This window comes from Elephantulus edwardii, unplaced genomic scaffold, assembly GCF_000299155.1.
Source record: "Elephantulus edwardii isolate Elephantulus edwardi_28Jun2011 unplaced genomic scaffold, EleEdw1.0 scaffold00066, whole genome shotgun sequence".
NCBI lineage: Eukaryota > Metazoa > Chordata > Mammalia > Macroscelidea > Macroscelididae > Elephantulus > Elephantulus edwardii.
The window spans coordinates 6,197,508-6,205,516 of NW_006399816.1; the positions used below are offsets into that span (position 1 = coordinate 6,197,508).

Here is an 8,009-nt window from a genome sequence, read left to right on the forward strand (position 1 = left end):
GCGCAGGGAGGAGTCCGCTTCTTCTAGACGGGCGTCTTGACCAATGGCGGGTCCTACTCGATCCGAGCTAGCGAATCCAAGGACTAGGGGCGGGGAATGGCCGGGCAGTGGGATAGGAGGAGCCTATTTCACTTACGGACATTTTACCCCACCTCGCTCACTTACCTTCCTGGGGCGGTAGGAGATCCTGGTGTAGCCGCCTTCCAATGTGATAACCGGCGGGGGCGGGAGCCGACTTGTTGGGCCTGTGGGCGCGACAGTATGGGGCGGGATATATGGTGCCCTCCAATGAGGTGTTAAGAGCTTCCCTGCTTCCTCCTATAGAGTTTCAGCGTGGAGGTGGGATTCGGCAATTTCTCTCCAATAGGTGGGGTTGAGTTGGGGAAGCTCCCCGCCAATAGGGGCGTGGAGAAGGTAAGCGGCTCCCCTCCCTTTCCAGTCAGGGGGAAGGGGCGGGCAGTCACCAGATAGAGCATAACGATTGGCTAAATATTTGATGGGCAGCTAATACGCCCTGTGGCGAAACGATGTTGCGTCTTCCCTCTGCGGGGCGGGCCGGGGGAGTGGGCGGGATTTCCCGGGTAACAGAGAAGCGGCCGCGGCGGTAGAGGCGGCGGAGACGGTTTCTCCATCTTCCCCCCTCCCCTTTCCCCCTTGGAGTTTCCCTCCCTCCCTCCCTCCCTCCCTTTTCCCTGGTTTGGACACCGGAGCCTGTGGCTGCTTCTTAGTGGAAAGGAGACTGCCAACCTGTTCCAGCGGGCCTGTGCCCCGCGCTGTTCTCGGGGCCTCCCAGCTGAATCCGAGGCTCACGCCGAGAGGGACGCGCAGTGCGAGCCGCTGAAGCAGCTTTGCGGTGAGAGCACGCTGAGCTGGGGAGGTTAAAGAGCCTTAGTGGCGGGTAACATCGAACTGGAGGGTGTGTGTTTTTAAGGGAGACTGACCTCCCGGCTTCCCGTAGAGAAGGCGGGCAGGAGGTGTGCGGGAGGGGGAGGAGAGCGTAGTCCCGGTGCGCGCGGAGGGGGCGGGCTCTCGCGCCGGCGCTCAGGGGCGGGGCCGGCGCGCGCGTGCGATTGTGGAGGAAGAGGCGGGACTGGGTTCGCGCTAAGTACTGTTTGCAGCAGAGACCATCCCCTGTCTTCTCGATGTGGGCGGGGCCCCGAGAGGGCTGCCCTGCACTGACCTACTGGACTGGAGGCCTTGTAGGGGGTCTCCTGCGTGTGATTTCAGGGCGCCGCTAGGAGGGGACATGAAGTCCGCGTAGCTCAGCCATCTCGGAATCCTGTTGGCCGGAGGGGCCATACAGAGCAATGATGCCCCTCCCCTTGTCCGCCCCTCCTGGAGTTTCCGCCTCTTTGGCAAATGAGGCGGGGCTCGGGGAAGCCTGCTGTCTCGCTCAGTGTCTCAGTGCCCAGATCCGCTCCGCCCAGTGTCTTTGGGCTGGGAGGAGCGGCCCCACATTGGGACCTTGGAGGTGTCAGAACTTATTCGAGGCCCAGCCATGCTGTCTGCCTCGGGCACTAGGGCTAGGTGCCCGAGCTGTTTCCGTTTTGCCTCATGCAGTGTGTATGGCACCTTGCACCAGGAAAGTTGGAACATGACCACTACTGCTTTCCTCTTGGCTGTAATTATTAGGTCGAGATGTTCAAGGTCCTTTCAGAAGATACTGGACCGAGAGTGCATCTCCTGCTCTCAACTGAGCTTCGAGGAGGTGATTGTGGGGCAAGGGTAGTCCTCAGGGTCTAGAAATGTAGCTTGGGACAACCTTTTCTTGGGGTTTTCTTGACGTTCAGTTACAGTGAGGGTACGAAGCGATGCTTCCTTTGAACCAGTTGGTGTTTCATTATTAACTAGACTTGGCCACAGTTCAGGTGTCTTAGGAATTCAAATCCAGTTAGCAATGAAAAGACAAATGAAGTTCCTACTCTTAATGAGGCTGAAATTTAGAGAAGGTAGAGTTGGATTTTCGTTCTTTAGAAGTGTTCTGCTTATAAAATAGGATTTGGAAAAATGAGACTTTAAATGAAATGTCTTCTTCCTATTCTTAGATACTTGAATGCTTTCATTGTGAAGATGAAAAAGTTCCTGTGTAAATATAGGCATTCTTGAAAATTTCATAATACTTTTCTGTAGTTCTATTATTTTGTATACTAAAAATACAGTATTCTTCCTATTTTTTAAGTAGCGTTGAGAAGTAGTTGAACTTTCTGTATGTGATTTTTTTTTTTTACCCATCTGCATTGAAGAGTTGTGCTTAATACATTTCAGATTTACTGTTGTGTCCAGAACTACATTGAAGTAGGTTGCTGAGTTTTTCTTATTTAGCGTTATTAATCTCTTAATTGCATCTGGTATTTCTTAGGAGCTGTTTTAAAGGAAATAAACGAAGTAAATGGATCTGAGTAACATATTGTCACTTATCTCTGGTGAAGTTAATTTTTTAACTAGTGTTGAGAATTTGGTGCCCTGTTACTGTTCAAAATGTAAAGAGGGAAAGTCCAGTCTTTTCAGTAAAGGAAAGAGCAGTGGGCAGAAGTAGCATTTCAGTGTGATTAATGGGACTGTTACGGAATTCATATAATTTTGGGCTTCTCACCAGAAGGTTGATAATGAATCCACTAACTGCTCCTTGGGAGAAAGATGAATGACAGTCTGCTCTTGGTAAGATTTACAGCTTTGGAAACCTTATAGAATGTCACTCTGTATTAGAATTGACTTGACATCATTGTTTTTGGTTTTGGCAGTGGAATTGGTGGAGATAGTAGTTTTTGGTGATGCTATGAACTGTCCGAAATAGTGGAGGATGATTTGCCATTGAGGTAATTGTGTTCAATACGTAGCTCTCATTTGCAGTGCAGTGTCCTGAGAAACAAAACTTAATTCCTACCCTTAAGGGATGTGTTGTCTGATTGGTGAGTCGTGCTCAGAAGGCCCATATCAGGTTTTAGAAGTCAAGTAAAGACTTAACATAGCTATTTTAAAGCTACTACAATACAGTGGATTCCTAGTCATAACAACTCAGTAAGAAAAAATAGAAATGTTCTTCTGCAGGGTTTCTGAGACTATAAATTGTAATGGAGGCAGATTGCCTCATATTTTGTGGAGTTGCTGGTGAATTTGAATTGTCTGCCTTTTGGTTAGCAGCATTTCATAAATGCTTCTTGTGTCTCCAATGTTAGTATTACTTACGTGTTAAAAATCTGCAACAATGAATGAATGTAAATCCAAAGTCTCATTAAAATAAATAATTTCTGAAAAAGAAATGAAAATAAGATACTGAATTGGGGGGAAAAGATGAATTTAGTCAGTGTAACTGAATTGCAAATGTAAAAGACAAATGGTGTGTGTGTGTGTATATATATATATATACACACACACACGCACACATACTGCAACAAATAAAAAACTCCCATGTTTTATAAAAAAAGTTAAAAACCATAGATTTACAATTTTTTTTATTTGTTGTGTGCTGTCAAATCAGATCCAGCTGACACAGGAGGAGATTGCCCTTCCTTCTCCAGCAGAGCATCTGGTGGATTCGAACCACACGCCTTTCAGATTACAGCTCAGCTTCTTGCCACTAGGCCACCAGAGATTCCATAGGTTGTTGTTGTTATTATTATTATCAGTGAAAATTTACAAAGACTTTGGATTTCATTCATTGTACTTTTCTCTCCTCCCAACCCTCCCCATAGGTTGATATTTATTTAAGAAGGTTTTAATAATTCACCTAAAGAGTAGGTTGGTTGATTGTTTTTTGGGGTTTGTTTTGTTTCTTTTTTTAAGGAGGGAAACGTGTGTAGTAATTTGATAAGTTTCCTGACAAAGCATAGACCTGTATTTGTATCTTTAGTGCAAATAGATAAGATGCCAGAGATCTGTGCAATACAGATGTTGGCGTCTGTGAAGGTTAGTTGGAATTAAAAAGTGTGGCAAAAAAACAAAACAAAACGTTTTATCCATGGCAGTCAGTACTTGAGTAGCGCTTTTCAGGTTTCACACACCTGGGTAGTGCTTCAAGGCTAAAAGTTTTGCTTTCTGTAGGTTCTTATGAAAAGAATTGTAATGGTTTTAAAATTACGTCCTGCTTCTTCCTTTAAGTAATACGTTCATTGAGCCCTTACAATGGCCCACATATTGTGTTAGACACTGTTGTTGTTTAGTGCCTTCGAGTCAAGCACGACTCATAGCAACCCTAAGAACAAAAGGCCTGAAGTCTTCCTATAACTATCGACATTTATCAAAGTTGATAGAGTTTTCAGAGGGATGTTGCTTCCAGATATTTAATATTCCATTTAATGTTTCTGGCATGTTTGATCTATGATATGACATGGCTGTTTTATTATTTTTGTGTGTGTGTGTGTACCATCAAATCGGATCTGACTGGTACAGGAGAAGATTCCCCTCCTTCTCCAGCAGAGCATCTGGTGGATGTGAACTGTGTACTTACCTCTGGGATTGCCGTCCAGCTTCTTGCCACTAGGCCACCAGAGCTCCCTGAAATGCCTATTATTTTTTATTTTATTTATTTATTTATTTATTTTTTGTTTTATTGGGGAAAACAATGGGGGTACAAGGAGGTGAGGGTTGGGGGCAGAATGGTGAGGATGGGCAGGGATGCAGTTGCAGAGCTGCACAATTTGGTTGGTGGGGGAAACAGGTGAAGGAAATGAAAAGGATCCAGTGGGGACCAGATGCTACAGGGGAATAATAAGCATTTTCCAATGGCAATTAAACCAACTTTCTTATTGATTTGGGAACTGGATGCAGACTCTCTGGCTTCTTCATGCTGAACAGGGGCGTAGATGTGAAGGGGGAAAGGGAGGACACTTTATCACCTTACTGGTGGTCTTGGGTTAAAGCTGCTTGCCTTCTTATTCTGTTAGAACATATTTTCCTGTCATTTGCTCCCCTCTGGACTGCAAAGTGTTTTCCCAGGTGGGTCCAGTGGGGATGTCTGGTTGAACCCAGAGGCTCCATCCTCCTTTGCTTCCTTAACTGGCAGTTGTATTTCCTTTTTGTCACTGGCACTGGGTTCAGGTCAGGTCTGGAGTAAAACTCAGTGTTAAGGTTACCTATAGAAAAGGGAGCAAACCTAGAGAGAACATACTTGTGAGTTACAAGTAGAAGGACTTTGGGGATGTTGCTTAAAGATGAGGAAACAGTGATTCAAAGAAGTTAGGGGAAAGTGGAAAAAACAAAGAAGTAAGACATAGTGCAGGTGATAAAGCCAGAGTTTGAATCCAAGTAGTCTAATTTCAGAGTCCGTGGCCTTACCCTACACTTTGACTGCTTTTAGTCTAAGAACAGTGAAGGAGCATTGGACTTTTGAAAGCACCTTTCAGGGAAAAGATTGGGTCACATATTCTAAAGACTAATTGCATCTACATGCATTTGTTGACAACATGCTTAACGTTTCCAGGCCAATACTAGAAGAGTCTTTTCCCTAGATTGAGCACTATAAAGGAGAAAGTGCTCTGAGAAATTCAGAGAACTATAGCCTACCTGTGAGTTAAGAAGGAGGGACACTAAATGGGAAGCAGGAGGGAGAAGTCTGAAATCAGATTTTTATTGAAGTTGTTAAATGTTTCTAAACTTTTTACTCTAAGTCCTCTCAGAAGACAGATCTTTGACATGCTTGGAAATCTTTATTACAATAGATGGCATGTTGAAATTGATTTGTGAATTAAAATTTTACTCCCAAAATATTTGAGTTGTATTCTCATAGGGACTTGACATGTACATTACCGTTATCTAAAACTAAAGATATATACTTAATGTTAGTATACCTATTTTGTTACTGCTCCTTAAAGTGACTAGAAGAAATATTTTGGAATTTTTATCTTATTGTTGCAGATTAAATAATTCTGGATATTTGGGGTTTTCTGGGATAAAGGTCAAATGATATAACCTATGTAGACATCTACCTGAGTAGTGTATGTATCAGAACATTGCCAGTATTACCTCATATTTTTTACCAAATATTTTGAGAAATACTATTTTCCTGACACTTTTTCTTTTTAAATGCAAATTTATTTACTTTTTAAAAATGCCCTGATTTCTTTTAAGTAGATATATTTCTCTTTGAGTCTTTTTCTTCAAAGAGCATGTCCAGTGGGACATGATACATACAAGCCAGAAACATACAAGTTCTTGTCTTCACACATTTGCAGGGCTACTGCTAAATATTCACATTGACAATGATCCTAACCTGTATTGAGACTTCACTTTCTTGAAAGATTCAGTTCCCCAGGCAATGTTGACGCATTTTAGGTAATAAATAGTCGGAATTGTGATGGCAATTTAAAGTTTCCTAACTAGAGGCTATCTCTCTTTAGCTACAATCAACTTAAGAGGTAGTTAATCATTTATTGGTAGCAAATTTTGACTGATAAACCTTTCTTTTACCTCTCATTTTTGCTTTTGTATTCCCTACCCCTTTTCCTCCTTCTGTGTCTTGTTACTATTTGTGTTTACCGCTAGTTACCAGTATGAAGGATCTATAGCTCCACAATCCCTTTTTTGAAATTCTAAAACATAAGAAGATTTTATATGCAAGAATGAATGAAAGAAAATAAGTTTTATTTAAAAAATGGGGTTTGGGGGTGTACAATTGGTTCCACAACTAATTTAGGCTGCACAAAACTTGCTTGCTGAAACTTGTTAAAGACTACCTGAAGCATTTGCTGTAGAAGGACAGGAACTGAAGTCTTCCATATGGAGTGAAGCTCAACATCAAGAAAACAAAGATTGTCATCACTGGGCCAGTTGGCAGCACCATGATAGATGGAGAAGAGATTGAGATTGTTAACAGTTTCAGTTGCTTGGTTCCACAATCCACACTCTTGACACCAGCAGTCATGAAATAAAAATATGAATTGCATTAGGAAAATCTACTGTCAGGGACTTTTCTAGAGTGCTGAAGAGCAGTAGTATCAGTCTAGATACTAAGGAATGCCTGATCAGGCCATAGTCTTCCCAATTGTTTGCTTTGCTTGCTAGCCATCACAGAGCTGGACAGTGACAGAAGATGATAGAAGAAGAATTGATGCTTTTGAGTTGTGTTAGAGAGCAGTATTTGAGTATATGATGGACTGCCAATAGATCTGACAAATTTGGAGAGGGTGAAACCAAGCTGCTTGCCTGGGGAACCTGTCCTTGGAGAAGGATATCATGCTTGGGAAGGTGGAGGAAAATTCTCTGAATGAGATGGATTGACGCAGTAACTAAGGTGGATAATGAGGGTAGGTGTGCCAGAGACAATGAGTTTGGCTTAGGATAGGACAGGGTTTAGAGCTGTGGTGCATAGGGTCACTATGGCTGTCCCACTTGGTGCAACTCTTGATGTATTTTGCTTCAAAAATATGAATGTACTTGGGAAGCTACCCCAGAGTACACTGTATTTACCTTTCTAACATCAGTAGGGTGTTGTATTCTGACTTCTGTGGACTTATACCTGCATAAAATTCTTAGGTGGTATGGAAATGTTTACATACTTTGTTGCTGTGTTGTTGTTTTTTTAAAAATTCTATTTACAAAATTTGAATACATTGTTATCGAGAACAGATTCTTTCCATTTCCTTCACCCCCTCTGCTGACTGTTTTTCGAGGCTCAGGAAGGGGAATGATTCTTACTGTAACAGTTGTCAGGTTTTATTATGAAAAGTTACTTTGCTTTGAATCTCTTCCTGAATTTTCCTCTCCCATAACACTACTTTCAGGAAGATTTGGTTCCTTTTACTAAGATTATCACTTTATACATTGCAGTTGGCTTTCAGAAAAGGTTAGTTTAAAAGGAACATCCTTACAACAGGATTTACTTGTGATATTTCATCCTTTGTTTGATGAACTTCCTGATTAACTTTAAAAACAGTGCTCTATAAGTTTTTCCAAATAAACCTAGTTATTCCAATTTGAGAATTGTCGTCAGAGACATGCAATTGGCATGTCTTTCTATATATGTGTGTGTGTGTGTGTGTATGTATATATATATATATATATATATTTTTTTT

At 42.2% G+C, this 8,009-nt stretch overlaps 1 protein-coding gene across 2 annotated transcripts in view; it reads left to right on the forward strand.

Moving 5' to 3' along the window:
• The first annotated feature begins 531 nt into the window (after positions 1-531).
• Positions 532-8,009, forward strand: part of SIN3A (SIN3 transcription regulator family member A) — a 67,752-nt gene continuing 60,274 nt past the window's right edge. The window contains exon 1 of one of the 2 annotated variants that reach the window (XM_006888289.1): positions 532-853. The gene's annotated coding sequence lies outside the window, so the exon portion shown is untranslated. Of the gene's footprint in view, positions 917-8,009 lie in introns of both variants that reach the window. The other variant, XM_006888288.1, reaches the window with a different exon arrangement.